We start from the raw sequence: 16,342 nt of genomic DNA, 5'->3' as shown, positions 1-16,342 counted from the left end.
TTCAGTGAGTGAACTAGGAGTGCAATGGTACCGGTACTCTATTTTACTTTGATTGGTGTTGTTTTTATAAAGATGGAGAATGAAAATATTTTACCGTTCGAACATTTGAAAGAACACTTTTTTCTTAAGAGCTGAGGATGATAGAGGACAAAATTTAAAAGTAACCAGTCTGAACTGCCCCGGCGGAAAATATTTATCAACAACTACGGTGCCATAATTAACGATTTATAGTAAGGGGTTAATATGAATAAACTGTGTTCTGATGAGCAGGCCTACTTTATTACTAGAAAATAGTTTGCTGATGGTATGTAATATTGGGGTATTTTCAGATCAGTTTGCTTATTCTAGAGTTCCGTTTATTATAGAGTTTGAAATTAGCTTTAAAAAGAATGTATCGATTTTAGAGTTACTGGCAAGTCCTGATTTACTCCCAGTTTATGTGTTCTCATTTTATTAGTTGTAATGTAATGTTTCTCTATATTCTGTATTTTTAATTTTATATAACAACATTGTTATTATTATATAATTAGTTTAGCAGAATAATAATAAGCAACATTTTTTTCTAACGCATAGGGATGAGCACGAGTCAAGCTAAAACTCTACTCGACTCGAATTCAAATTGAGTTTCGAGTCAAGTCAAAGGTAATAATCTCGATTCGAGTTCCGAGCCGATTCAGTTTTTCGCGTCGAGTTCAGTCGAGTTTGATAAATGGTTCGTTCGTTTTAACTCGTCTTGAAATCATGGCCTGATTACACTGGAAAACGAAAGCCATGAGAAATGTAAGCTAAACAGTAATATGGAATACTTATAGTGTTGCTCACGAGAGGGGACACTGCTCGCATCTCGTCTCGTCTCGATAGCTAAACCACAAGAGACTTTTCATAACAAACTCAGCTCCGCTTGGCTCAACTGAGAGGATGGCTCGAGCCGGCTCACTTGGGGTGAACCATCGGCTCGAGCTGGCTTGGTAGAGATGAGCCATCTGCTCGGTTCGGCTCAACTGAGCCGAGGGCTCTAGCCGAGTCGTTGGGTGAGTTGTTAACTCGACTCACTTCTCGGTTCGGGTCGATAGTGAATGAGCTGTGAGCCGAGCTGCTCGAGTCGTTGACAATTCTAAACCCGGATCGAGCAGTTTTGAAGATATTTGGCCAGTGCCCTATAACTTTTAACAGTGTTTGGCTCGAGCCCGAATACTCAACCTAGACCCTCAACTCAAATTCAGAAGCTAGTGAGCAATGTCCTTGACTCCTAGACTTCACGACTACCGAGGTTCTCATTCAACTAGTTTTTTAGTATTCAAATACAAGCCGCCTTACTTTCACGTTTACATACAGAGTTGTTACAATTAATAATAATAATAATAATAATAATAATAATAATAATAATAATAATAATAATAATAATAATAATAATAATAATAATAATAATAATAATAATAATAAAAGTTATAGTAGTAGTAGTGTCATTCATAATAATTATACTGTCTATGTAATATACTTGAAGAATATACCAAATTTCACAATAGTACATCCGCACGTTAAGCAGGTTTCCATATCCAGGTTTCTAACTATGAAAACATTTACGATCACTCCCCTAATCATTCCACAGATTCAACTTGTTTCATATAAGTTATTAGGACGTAAAATTGAATATAGTTTATACGGAAAAGACCTTTGTGCATTGCAAGACCTGTAACGCGCAAATATTCACCACAAACTTATAGTGGTATCGACATAAACAAACAAACAAACAAAAAAAAAAAAAAAGTGTGGAGCAGGAAACCCGCTTAGATACACAAAATCTAAAGAAACTCCATGAAGACGACGAACTGGTCGAGCGGTTTGGGTCAATAGTCTATCAGTCTTAAGTTTATGTGTTCAAATCATGTAGGAAGTATTCGTTTTTTTTTTTCTTAAAAGTGTGTTCCTTATTTTCATCAGAGGACTGAAAACATTTCTTTGAATAAATCTTTGGCAACTACTTTTCTCTCAAATTCGATTAGAAGTGAACATTATATGAATTGCAAATTTAAAATCCAAAACTGAAAACAAAATATTAAGTATGTTCAATATTTCATTATTATCTTTTGCTTTGTAATGAAAAACTAATTATAAGCATTGATGATTTCAGAAGATTCTCCTCGTGTAATGGTCAATATATGAATGAGAGGAAATTGATAGATCTTTATTAGTCCACTTTGAGCATGATAGAAGATATGGCCACGAATTTATGTCGACAGGGTCTCATATTCTCCCACAGGTCATGCCCTGAAATCATCACTGTTTTAAAGGTTTCCTTAACAAATATCTAGGTAGAATATTACATTTATTTCTCGTTCTACGTTTTGAAATGACAAAATCATAATTTTAAACATAATTATAATACGATAAGCATAAACGTTTATAGAACTAATGAAGTAAATAGTATTGTGTAAGTTATAGCTTTCTAATCGGATTAAAACTAGAATATTCATTTGCATCGCATTTTAAAGTAAATCCTCTCTATATATAATTCTTACTGCAAAGTATGTTTAACTTCCAACACTGGGAATCGGACCGGGGACCCCGTACACCAAAGGCACACGTGCCAGCCACTAGATCAGCGATAACAACGAACGAAATCTGTTTTGAAGTGTCTGAAATTTATGCCTATTTCGCCGTGATGTAATGTCTACTGATATTTTTATGTTTACCCTATTCGTTACTTTGAGGAACGATATATGTTATTTATATAGGTTCTATTACGTATTCGTCCATAAATACTATATAAATTATCAGAATTATTCTTGATCTTTCATGGAAATTCGCTCGTGCATGCACAGTAGACGGACAGTGTAATTGGAAGGTGAGTTCAACAGAGATTATGTATTTCGCCGACATTATTTAATAGCTATATAGAAGAGATAGCGAAAACGAGTCTACCTAATGAAGATGGAATTTCGGTAGGAGATGAAATGATGAGGTGTATACGGTTTGGGGTTGATAGAGTTGTTGTTGCAGAATCTAAAAAGAAAATTAATAAGATGTAGAAAACTTGAGGAAGGCTTCTGAAGAATATGGGATGAAAATAAATGTTAGAAAGACAAAATCCATGGTGATTGAAACGAAGCGATCGGTGTCAAATATAGAAGTAGGAGCGGAAGAAAAGAACAAATGACTAGTTTTCGATATCTGAGTAGTATTATTAGTGATGATATGATATGCGAACGTGAAATAAAAGCAATGATAGAAATGGCGAAAGAAGCCTTTAGGATGAAGAAAATACTATTTTGTGGGACCTTGAATAGAGTTGAAAAAGACTCCTAAAATGCTTCGTGTACTGTATTTTACTGTATTTATAAGGCAGAATCATGGACATTATGCAAAAATGATGAGAAACAATTGATGGCTTTCAGAATATGTGCGTGGAGAAGAATGGAGAGAAATAGCTGGGTCGAAAGGAAAACGAATGAGAGGGCGTTAGAAATGGAAGGAGAAAAATATTATTAAGAAGAGGAAGAAAAATTGGTTGGGATATTGGTTAAGAAGGAACTGTATCATGAGGGATGTGCTAGATAGTATGGTGGCAGGAAAGAGGCGGAGAGGATTAATTAGACTATATAGAAACAGAATTAGGCTATTGGTGATATCAAAACAGAAAAATCGTATGTGAAGATGGAAAGGTTAATAGAAGATCGCTGAGCATGCCAATTTCTCAGTCGCGGTAAGTGACCCGCTGGTAATGGCGGAATACTTCTGATGTAATGATGCCAATGATGCACAGTAGAAACAGAAAAATCCACTTTACTCTCATTACTAATACGAATCACGATGCAAATTTCTACAGGCTGTCAAACGGAAGCAATGGTTCCCAACCTGAGGACGCGTAGCTTCCTCCTGGTTAAGCATGAAGAGGGAGTAAGGGGGCGAAAGCTACTGGCAGAAATGAATTGTGAAATAAATAAATAAAGCACCACTTGTAATGACTCTTTAAAATTTATCTTGACAATTTTATAATGACCGTTTAAAAAATAATACTGTACTACGAGGGTATGCTAAAGACTTGCTTTAAATAAATATAAATACCTGACATTACTATTATTATTATTATTATTATTATTATTATTATTATTATTATTATTATTATTATTATTATTATTATTATTATTATTATTATTATTATTATTACTGGTCTCCCACTTCTTGGCCGAAATGTGAAATATTCACCACCTTCTTCATATCACTACATCAATTTCTTCACTGTTTTCTTGTCACAGCCCATACCCCTAGCTATATGAATGGCAGTTTGTCCCATAGTTACTCGACCTATGATTTCCCCTCTCATAGTAACAGATAGTTTTCTATAGCCTTTAGAGCAAGGCATTTTGACAGCCTGTAGAAATTTGCATTGTGATTCGTATTAGCAATGACAGTAAAGTGGATTTTTCTGTTTCTACTGTGCATCATCGGCAAAATTATATCAGAAGTATTCCGCCATTACCAGCGGGTCACTTACCGCGGCTGAGAAACTGCCATGCTCCACGATCTTGTAGTAACCTTTCCATCTTCACATACGATTTTTCTGTTTTGATATCGCCAATAACCTAATTAGTCTAATTAATCCCCTCCCTCTCTTTCCTGCCACCATACCATCTAGCACATCCCTCATGATACAGTTCCTTCTTAACCAATATCCCAACCAATTTTTCTTCCTCTTCTTAATAATATTTTTCTCCTTCCATTTCTAACGCCCTCTCATTCGTTTTCCTTTCGACCCAGCTATTTCTCTCCATTCTTCTCCACGCACATATTTCGAAAGCTATCAATTGTTTCTCATCATTTTTGCATAATGTCCATGATTCTGCCTTATAAATACAGTAAAATACAGTACACGAAGCATTTTAGGAGTCTTTTTCAACTCTATTCAAGGTCCCACAAAATAGTATTTTCTTCATCCTAAAGGCTTCTTTCGCCATTTCTATCATTGCTTTTATTTCACGTTCGCATATCATATCATCACTAATAATACTACTCAGATATCGAAAACTAGTCATTTGTTCTTTTCTCCCGCTCCTACTTCTATATTTGACACCGATCGCTTCGTTTTAATCACCATGGATTTTGTCTTTCTAACATTTATTTTCATCCCATATTCTTCAGAAGCCTTTCTCAAGTTTTCTACATCTTATTAATTTTCTTTTTAGATTCTGCAGCAACAACTATATCAACCCCAAACCGTATACACCTCATCATTTCATCAATAGACATACTACATCACGGCGAAATAGGCATAAATTTCAGACGCTTCGAAACAGTTTTCGTTCGTTTTTACCGCTGGTCTAGTGGTTAGCACGTGTGCCTTTGGTGTACGGGGTCCCCGGTGGGGGAATTTTAATTTACCTAAATATTTTTGCATTCGTGTTCCTGTCGTTCAAGCTTAAAAGAAATTATTGTAAAACGTGTATAACCGAGTAGAAAATAAAGACAACTTACTCAGATACGTTCAGTGAATCAGTTAACTTAAAGACAAGAAACAAAGTGTCTAAGGCATTTGTATCTGATTCGAATAAATAGAACTTCGAATAGAGACCACGTTGAATTCATTTATTGAGTAAGCCAGAAATTCTTATAAGATATGGCTATGATTTATTATTATTATTATTATTATTATTATTATTATTATTATTATTATTATTATTATTATTATTATTATTATTATTATTATTATTATTATTATTAGTAGTAGTAGTAGTAGTAGTAGTAGTTGTTGTTGTTGTTGTTAAAGTACGAAGTTTCAAATCAGGCGATGCAGTATTTACGTAAACTAAATGATAATTTATTTGATAATATTCACTAGCCCACTATACATTTGTGAGGTTTTGCTTTGGGAAATGAAGTGTATACGACATTGAATAGTAAAAATATTATAATAAAAATATATTATTAAATATATTGATTAAGTAATTGAAGTTAAACATGCTTTCCAGTAAGAATTATATATAGAGAGGATTTACTTTAAAATGCGATGCAAATGAATATTCTAGTTTTAATCCGATTAGAAAGCTATAACTTACACAATACTATTTACTTCATTAGTTCTATAAACGTTTATGCTTATCGTATTATAATTATGTTTAAAATTATGATTTTGTCATTTCAAAACGTAGAACGAGAAATAAATGTAATATTCTACCTAGATATTTGTTAAGGAAACCTTTAAAACAGTGATGATTTCAGGGCATGACCTGTGGGAGAATATGAGACCCTGTCGACATAAATTCGTGGCCATATCTTCTATCATGCTCAAAGTGGACTAATAAAGATCTATCAATTTCCTCTCATTCATATATTGACCATTACACGAGGAGAATCTTCTGAAATCATCAATGCTTATAATTAGTTTTTCATTACAAAGCAAAAGATAATAATGAAATATTGAACATACTTAATATTTTGTTTTCAGTTTTGGATTTTAAATTTGCAATTCATATAATGTTCACTTCTAATCGAATTTGAGAGAAAAGTAGTTGCCAAAGATTTATTCAAAGAAATGTTTTCAGTCCTCTGATGAAAATAAGGAACACACTTTTAAGAAAAAAAAAACGAATACTTCCTACATGATTTGAACACATAAACTTAAGACTGATAGACTATTGACCCAAACCGCTCGACCAGTTCGTCGTCTTCATGGAGTTTCTTTAGATTTTGTGTATCTAAGCGGGTTTCCTGCTCCACACTTTTTTTTTTTGTTTGTTTGTTTATGTCGATACCACTATAAGTTTGTGGTGAATATTTGCGCGTTACATGTCTTGCAATGCACAAAGGTCTTTTCCGTATAAACTATATTCAATTTTACGTCCTAATAACTTATATGCAACAAGTTGAATCTGTGGAATAATTAGGGGAGTGATCGTAAATGTTTTCATAGTTAGAAGCCTGGATATGGAAACACGCTTAACGTGCGGATGTATTATCTGTCAGGAAAGTAAATGTACACCTATTTTTCGAGTCTGGCATTCCTGCTCTCCATCCGTGGAGAGTAGTATGAGAATTAAATCAATCAAATGTTTACTGAGGGGCAAAAAGAAAAGTCTAATCTGCATAAAACATTGCCGAGGGACACAAGCTGTGAATACGAATAGTGCATAGTCTAAATAAAGGACGACACCGAAAGAGAAAGCCAGAAACAGCTCTTAAACGGAGAAAAAAGACTAAAAGTTGCTGAAGTGGGAACATAAAACACAAATACAACAAATACGCCGACAACCAAACGTTCACTACGCCATGATCTTGGTGTAGTGGTTAAGGTGCTGGCTTACAAATGCGAAGGACGTCAGTTCGAATCTCCGGTAAAGACATTTTTAAATTTTTTTGTTAATAATACATAGTGTTTAGATTAGGCTGGTCAATACGTTTTGCACAGAGGCCCGGTTTAGCTCTGACCCACCACAGGTGCGAGAAGGGAGCAATACACTTTTTCTCTCTCCCTCCTCTGTGTGTCTGTTTATCTATCTATCTGTATATATATATAACGATATTTGTGAATGCCATAACCACCCTAATATTCAGCGGATTGAGACGAAACTTGGCACAAACATTAATTGTTGAAATAACTTGATGAGTTTGTTAACCAGAATAATCAGATGAAAATGTTCAAAATTGAGGCCCTTCAAACTCTTAAAAATTTCCAAGGGAACCAAATTTCGCCCATAAATAGGTATTCAGGAAGTTTGAATAACTTTTCCTCTTTTACTGAAATATTTGTGTGCAGGGACTTATCCTCTTTTATTGAAATATTGGACCCGATTAATCGCCTAAAGAAGGTTCACGTCGTTTTGCTACGGTCGGGCTTTTTTTCTTTTTTTTTTTTGCAGGAGGGGGGGCTATTTTCCTATCGGAACAAGATTATTATTAGTGACGATAAGAAATTACACATTGAAAGTGAAGTAACTTGTGAAAAGTGTTATTTGAAAGAATAATATAATAAATGTGCTTTCCCCTAACACAGAGAACTGTAAATCATATATTTCGAGTTCGTTACCGTGAATGGCGAGGAGTGTTATTTGATTTGCTTTTTAGTAACATATTGCATTGCATATAAAGGTAGACAACACTAGTGGTAAGTAAAACAATAATAATAATAATAATAATAATAATAATAATAATAATAATAATAATAATAATAATAATAATAATAATAGGTATTTTTTGTGGCAAGGCAATATCTTCTTCAAACGTAATGATTGTAATGCTATATCTTCCTTACAAACCAAATATTAGCAATTTATATCGAGAGAACGGGAAATTGTAGAGTGATGGGAGCAACGTTGGACATCATAGTACTCAGAAAAAGAAGCGATTTCAATGCAAAATGAACGAAGAGTCATTGTCATGGGGAGTCATGGGGCCACGGCAGAGCCCTTTTTAGGCAAAATGTCGATAACTTATATCGAGAGAGCAGGAGGTGATACTGGGATGGGACCAACGTTGGACACCGTGGACCCATAAGGCGCATCGAAAAAATTAGGGGGGGGGGCGCCAGCCAGCCTTACTTATTTCCACATAATAATATAAAATTATATTGTCAAAATACACACACGAGTTAGCTAGTAATATTTCATATTATTATTATTATTATTATCAACAGCGTCTTTTCATTACGTGTGCATGTTTGACATGAAACCAAAGAGAAGATCCATCATTCGTAGAAAGAATAAGAATAGCCAGTTACTTTAACTGTGAAGGACGGCGAAAAATAAGAAAAAAAGAGACACTACCTGTAGGAAAAGAAATAATACTTTCTCTCAAATGGATAAAAAAACAATCCGAGATAGATTCGAACTCGCATGGACGGCGCGAAAAGCCAGTGTTTTGTCCACTTTTTTTTCACTGACTCACCGAACTTCTTTCAGTAACTTACTTATTGCTAATTTTACTTGCTTCACTCGTTTAATTTGCTTTTTCTAATAACTTGTAACGACAAGGACACGAACACAGAAACATCGAGGACAGTTAAAAATCATAAACGATCTCCCGCCGGGAATCGAACCCGGGACACCATACACCAAAGATGCACGTGTTAGCCACTAGACCAGCGGGGAGGACACTCTCACTCCCTGTGTCGTTAGGGATTACGACCACTGTATTACCAGCTATCACTTCTGTGGTTTGTATACTATGATCACATGTTTCTTCTGTGCTGGAAGAGTTAAACCTACATTCTATGTAATACATGAGGTATTTAGACCTACATGCTCTTCATATAATGTAATAAAAGGGTCATGCTGGGAATAAGAAAAAGAACATGCCTTGGACAAAACGGAAACTATTGGCATCAGAAATATTTATCTACGAGGCATGCGCAGTAGTATATTTCAGAACAGTTACTGTTTAGTTCAGTAAACGAAGAAAGGGGTATAAAAAAGCAAAAATGTCGCGCCAACGAGATCGACCAGAGTTGACAGAGGAAGAAGCAGATGTGTATTAATACAACTTGGTTAAATTGATAATTGATTCTTTATCCTGTAGTAGATCGTATCACAACTTTACGGGAGAGCAGAAATATGCTTACTAACGCTATCATATAGTAAGCTTTAGTAACACGATCATATAGACACAAATGGATGTAACTGTGAGTACTACAACTTGGATTTAACGAAAGCCGTTTAGATATTCAGTGGTTTGTAGGGTTGTATAAGACACAAAAAGATAAGACACAATATAATTCTTCATACCTCAGCTTCCACTAGCTAGATACATGCAATTTCTGGTTGGATACTGAAACTGCTGTCGGATTTTAATACATGACGTATTGCAGGATACGAAATGCTTTGCATTACTTGTTTGTTTGTAGACAGCTACTAGCTTAGTGTTATGAAAGGTTGTGTATAAACTAGGGATACCCAATTCCGGAATTATTACTTTCCGGATTCCCGAAAGTAAAACCGGACAAATTCCGGAATTCGGAAAATTCGGATTTTGGAATAATTCCGGAATTCGGAAAAATCCGGAATTTAGAAATTTCTGATTTCGTTAACATTCCGCAATTCGGAAAAATCCGGATTTTTTTAAAATCCAGAGTTTTTCTAAATTCCGGATTCTATCCGAGTTCCGGAATTCTTCTGAATTCCGGAGTTTAACTAAATTCCATAATTTTCCGAAATCCGGAAAGTGAAAGTTCCGCTTCCGAAAAATGAATTTATTTTGGTTAATATGAATCGTGGCGGATATAAGTTTTTGATCAGGTAATGGCGACTGCTTTGAAAGAAATGGAGAGTATGAGAATTCAATCTGTCATATTTGTTATTTCGTGTGGAGAAAAAAAAAAACTTGTGAACCAACGGTTTAAGAACAACTCAAGTTATTAATGTAAACTTTGCCGACATCATAAAAGAAATACGAAAGACATTTTGAATCGAAGAAATATAACATACAAGTTTGCAAGCGGAGACAAAGAAACCTAACGTAACCAGACTAAAGACGAATCATTTACCGCGTAGCGATCGCAGTTCAGTGGTTAAGGTGCTTGTGCGAATGCAAGTTGCAATTTTTTGTTGTTGTTGTTCTTGCTTTAGGATTTTTAATGGCGATTGATCGGCGTTGACATACGTTTTATTATATTCAGATATTTGAATACTCGGATGTTTCAATACTTGAACTATCAAATCTTCAGAAGTAATAATAAGCTAATAATAATTATTATTATCTCGTAGAAGATTAAAAGCTAGGAGCTAATTATCCCTCAGGTCATACCATTACAAGCAGAAACGTGACATTAGTTAAGAATATTTCGGTTTGGTTTAATGTTGCTCACGAGAAGAGGAATTTTTCATATCGTTTCTAAAATAAATAAAATAACATGAGAATTAACATTTTACATTCGAGACGGGACAAGGCTAACTCAAAATTTTCGTCTCTCTTTGGAGATGAAAATTGAGACGAGACGACAAGTATCGTAAACATTTCCCGTCTTGTCTCGATTCTCGAAATAGTGTATGTCCATTCTTTAAGTAACAATTGCTAAGTAGGCTGAATCTCATAGGCTATTTCGTTACATTGTATTTCAGAGCTCATTGAATTATGCTCTGTGTAGGTATTTTTGTAGCAAAGCTTTTATATTAACTTCTGCATATCCTAAAAATTAGTTTATTATATGCCTTACTGTTGCGCGATATTCAGTTATATTTATTACAGTTATTTTCCTTAAAACATACAGTAGAATACTTTCTACATGAAACTTCAATGGAATGGTCTAGTTTAAAATGTTGGTAGTTGCAGAGGTGTGTCTTGAAGGTATGGAACTTTTTCCCCGAAATCTCTACTTTTATGTAAGTTTTGCCAAATTTTAGAGCAAATTTAAAACTTTTAATGCCATTATTATTATTATTATTATTATTATTATTACTACTATTATTATTATTATTATTATTATTATTAATATTATTATTATTATTATTATTATTATTATTATTATTATTATTATTATTAGTAGTAGTAGTAGTAGTAGTAGTAGTAGTATTACTATTATATCAACACCGTGTATAATCTTTAAAAGATATGCGGTTTGTATCTGAATAGTAAAAGCTAATTGACTGTCGATCTCGGTCGTCGAGAAGTCTTCAGGAGGGAAGGACATCGGTCACGTTCTGGGTTTGAGTTCCGAAGGGGCAAGTATTCGGGCTGGAGCCAAAATTGTTAAAAGTTATAGACTTCAGCCAAACATGTTCAAAACAGCTTGGACTGGGTTTAGCCTCTCAACGGCTCGAGCGGCTCGGCTTACAGTTCATTCACTATCAAACCGAACCGAGAAGTGAGCCGAGCCAATAGCTCACCCAACTGAGCCGATTTGAGCCATCGGCTTAGTTGAGCTGAGTAGAACCGTACCGATGTACTAGTTTCAACTTAGTTGGCTCGAACCGGTTCACATGAGCCGATTAGGTGACCCATCCCAACCGAGAAAGCTCGAGCCATCGGCTCAATTGAGCTGAGTCGATGGCTCGTTCCAATTGAGCCGGCTCAGGTCATCGGCTCAATTTGGCCGAGCCGACGGCTCATCCCAACCGGACCGACTCGAGCTGTTCGCTCAGTTGATACGAGCCGATATACTACCGAGTTGATATCACTACCAGGGTTGGTCTTCTGCTTGGGCTCAAGAATTCGACCATGCAGGTCTCAGCCTTGATTTTAAGAACTACAGTATATACTTATTTTGGTGAAATGAAATGAAATTTTGAGTTTTACGTCCCACGGTTATGCCGGTTAGGCTAAAGGAGACGGTGATAATGAGTAATGAATGAAATGGTGGAATGAAGAAAGTGGGAGGAAACGGGAGAACCCCGAGAAAACCCACGCACGCGGTGTTTGTCCACCACAAAGTTCACTTGGCGGGAGCAGGGCTTGAACCCGAGACCCCTAGCACCAGAGGTGAACGCTCTACCACTGAGCCACCGCGGCCCCTTATTTTGGTGATTACGACATTTGAGGCTGTCTCGTAATAATAGTAAAAAAAACTCTTTGTCTTCTCGTTATCTAGACGAGACGACATACACTAAAATTGCCCGACGAGATGCACTAAAATTACGACACGAGATGCACCCCTGTCGTCGATATCATTTCTGTAATTTTACTCCATTAATAATGGGAACTAAATTGTCTCCAGATCAACGAACAAATTAACTACGGCATGCACTTTGGTGGAAATATCATTACAGGAACATGTTTGGAACGAACCGATAATGTTCCTGTAATGATATTTCCACCAAAGTGCATGCCGTAGTTAACTTATTCATTGATCTGGGGACAATTTAGTGCCCATTAATAAATTAAATAACACACAATCGAGTAATATTACAGAAATGATATCGTATTATACAGTAATTTCGCCGTGCAAGTTCAATAGTATAATAATAATAATAATAATAATAATAATAATAATAATAATAATAATAATAATAATAATAATAATAATAATAATAATAATAATAATAATAATAATAATAATTTTTCATCGGTCCTGTGCGGAAAGTGATTATTAAATCAATCACATGTGTAGTCAAGGTAAGGAGAAAAGCCTAAACTGAATAAGACATTGAAGCGGGTCACAAGCTGGGAATGAGAATAGTGCATAGTGTAAATAAAGGACGACACCGAAAGAGAAATCCAGAAACAGGAGGTAAACGAAAAAAAAAAGAGTAGAAATTGTTGAAGTGGAAACATAAAATACAAATACGAATAGGGATGAGCACGAGTAGACCCAAAATTCGACTCGACTCGAGTTCAATTCGAGTCGAGTCAAAGATAATTTTCTTGTGTTGAGTTCCGAGCCAGGTCGGTGTTTTCGAGGTCGAGTTTCGAGTTGAGTCGAGTTTGATAATGGCTCGCTTGCTCGTTCAGCTGGTTTTAACTCGTTTTGAAATAATGGCCTGATTAGACTAGAAAGCAAAAGCCATAAGAAATGTAAGCAGTAATGTGGGATACTTTTAGTGTTGCTCACGACAGGGATGCATCTCGTCTCGTAATTTTAGTGCATCTCGTCGGGCAATTTTAGTGTATCTCGTTTCGTCTAGATAACGAGAAGACAAGAGTTTTTTTTTATTATCATTACGAGACAGCCTCAAATGTCGTAATCACCAAAATAAGTATATACTGTAGTTCTTAAAATCAAGGATGAGACCTGCACGGTCGAATTGTTGAGCCCAAGCAGAAGACCAAGCCCGGTAGTGATATCAACCGGCTCGGGTCGTATCAACTGAGCGAACAGCTCGAGTCGGTCCGGTTGGGATGAGCCGTCGGCTCGGCCTAATTGAGCCGATGACCTGAGCCGGCTCAGTTGGAACGAGCCATCGACTTAGCTCGATTGAGCCGATGGCTCGAGCTTTCTCGGTTGGGATGGGTCACCTACTCGGCTCATGTGAACCGGTTCGAGCCAACTAAGTTGAAACTAGTACATCGCTACGGTTCGACTCAGCTCAACTAAGCCGATGGCTCAAATCGGCTCAGTTGGGTGAGCTATTGGCTCGGCTCACTTCTCGGTTCGGTTCGATAGTGAATGAGCTGTAAGCCGAACCGCTCGAGCCGCTGAGATGCTAAACCCGGTTAAAGCTGTTTTGAACATGTTTGGCTGAAGTCTATAACTTTTAACAATTTTTGGCTCGAGCCCGAATACTTGCCCCTTCGGAACTCAAACCCAGAACGTGACCGATGTCCTTGCCTCCTGAAGACTTCTCGACGACCGAGATCGACAGTCAATTAGCTTTTACTATTCAGATACAAACCGCATATCTTTTAAAGATTATACACGGTGTTGATATAATAATAATAATAATAATAATAATAATAATAATAATAATAATAATAATAATAATCTTATATATAAAAGAGAACGTACAAAATCCTTTGTTCCCTCATCACGCTAATACGGCTGAACCAATTTCTTTTATTTTTGGGGGGTTATTAGGATTTGGACCCTAGATGGTTTTTATCATATCACTTTAATTTTTAATTACCAGTGTCTTGAGATAATTGACCATTCAAGTGTCCATAACGTACAAATCCTTTGTTAGTTATTCATCATTGGTAAAAATAAACGTATTTATATGCAACCCGCATGACCGTGTCACTCGGCGGGTTAACATAAATGACAGGCGCTATAATGTTAACATTTACTGCAATCACTTGAAAGCGAAAAAGTAAAAATTATCTAAGTAACAAAGTTTATTGCGTTCCGGGGTGACCGCAGCGAAGCGGGGCGGGTTAACATAAATGACAGGCGATATAATGTTAACATTTAATGCAATCTTCTATGGTTTTTATCATATCACTTGAAAGCGAAAAAGTAAAAATTATCTAAGTAACAACGTTTATTGCGTTCCGGGGTGACCGCAGCGAAGCGGGGTGAACGCTGCTAGTAATAATAATAATAATAATAATAATAATAATAATAATAATAATAATAATAATGGCATTAAAAGTTTTAAACTTGCTCTAAAATTTGGCAAAACTTACATAAAAGTAGAGATTTCGGGGAAAAGGTTCCATACCTTCAAGACACACCTCTGCAACTACCAACATTTTAAACTAGACCATTCCATTGAAGTTTCATGTAGAAAGTATTCTACTGTATGTTTTAAGGAAAATAATTGTAATAAATATAACTGAATATCACGCAACAGTAAGGCATATAATAAACTAATTTTTAGGATATGCAGAGGTTAATATAAAAGCTTTGCTACAAAAATACCTACACAGAGCATAATCCAATGAGCTCTGAAATACAATGTAACGAAATAGCCTATGAGATTCAGCCTACTTAGCAATTGTTACTTAAAGAATGGACACACACTATTTCGAGAATCGAGACAAGACGGGAAATGTTTACGATACTTGTCGTCTCGTCTGAATTTTCATCTCGAAAGAGAGACGAAAATTTTGAGTTAGCCTTGTCCCGTCTCGAATGTAAAATGTTAATTCTCATGTTATTTTATTTATTTTAGAAACGAGATGAAAAATACCTCTTCTCGTGAGCAACATTAAACCAAACCGAAATATTCTTAACTAATGTCGCGTTTCTGCTTGTAATGGTATGACCTGAGGGATAATTAGCTCCTAGCTTTTAATCTTCTACGAGATAATAATAATTATTATTAGCTTATTATTATTTCTGAAGATTTGATAGTTCAAGTATTGAAACATCCGAGTATTCAAATATCTGAATATAATAAAACGTATGTCAACGCCGATCAATCGCCATTAAAAATCCTAAAGCAAGAACAACAACAACAAAAAATTGCAACTTGCATTCGCACAAGCACCTTAACCACTGAACTGCGATCGCTACGCGGTAAATGATTCGTCTTTAGTCTGGTTACGTTAGGTTTCTTTGTCTCCGCTTGCAAACTTGTATGTTATATTTCTTCGATTCAAAATGTCTTTCGTATTTCTTTTATGATGTCGGCAAAGTTTACATTAATAACTTGAGTTGTTCTTAAACCGTTGGTTCACAAGTTTTTTTTTTCTCCACACGAAATAACAAATATGACAGATTGAATTCTCATACTCTCCATTTCTTTCAAAGCAGTCGCCATTACCTGGTCAAAAACTTATATCCGCCACGATTCATATTAACCAAAATAAATTCATTTTTCGGAAGCGGAACTTTCACTTTCCGGATTTCGGAAAATTATGGAATTTAGTTAAACTCCGGAATTCAGAAGAATTCCGGAACTCGGATAGAATCCGGAATTTAGAAAAACTCTGGATTTTAAAAAAATCCGGATTTTTCCGAATTGCGGAATGTTAACGAAATCAGAAATTTCTAAATTCCGGATTTTTCCGAATTCCGGAATTATTCCAAAATCCGAATTTT

The sequence above is a fragment of the Thermobia domestica genome, chromosome 1 (genome assembly GCF_964235325.1).
Source record: "Thermobia domestica chromosome 1, izTheDome1.hap1.1, whole genome shotgun sequence".
NCBI lineage: Eukaryota > Metazoa > Arthropoda > Insecta > Zygentoma > Lepismatidae > Thermobia > Thermobia domestica.
The sequence above is the reverse complement of the archived record's forward strand: the minus strand, read 5'-3'. Positions refer to the sequence as shown.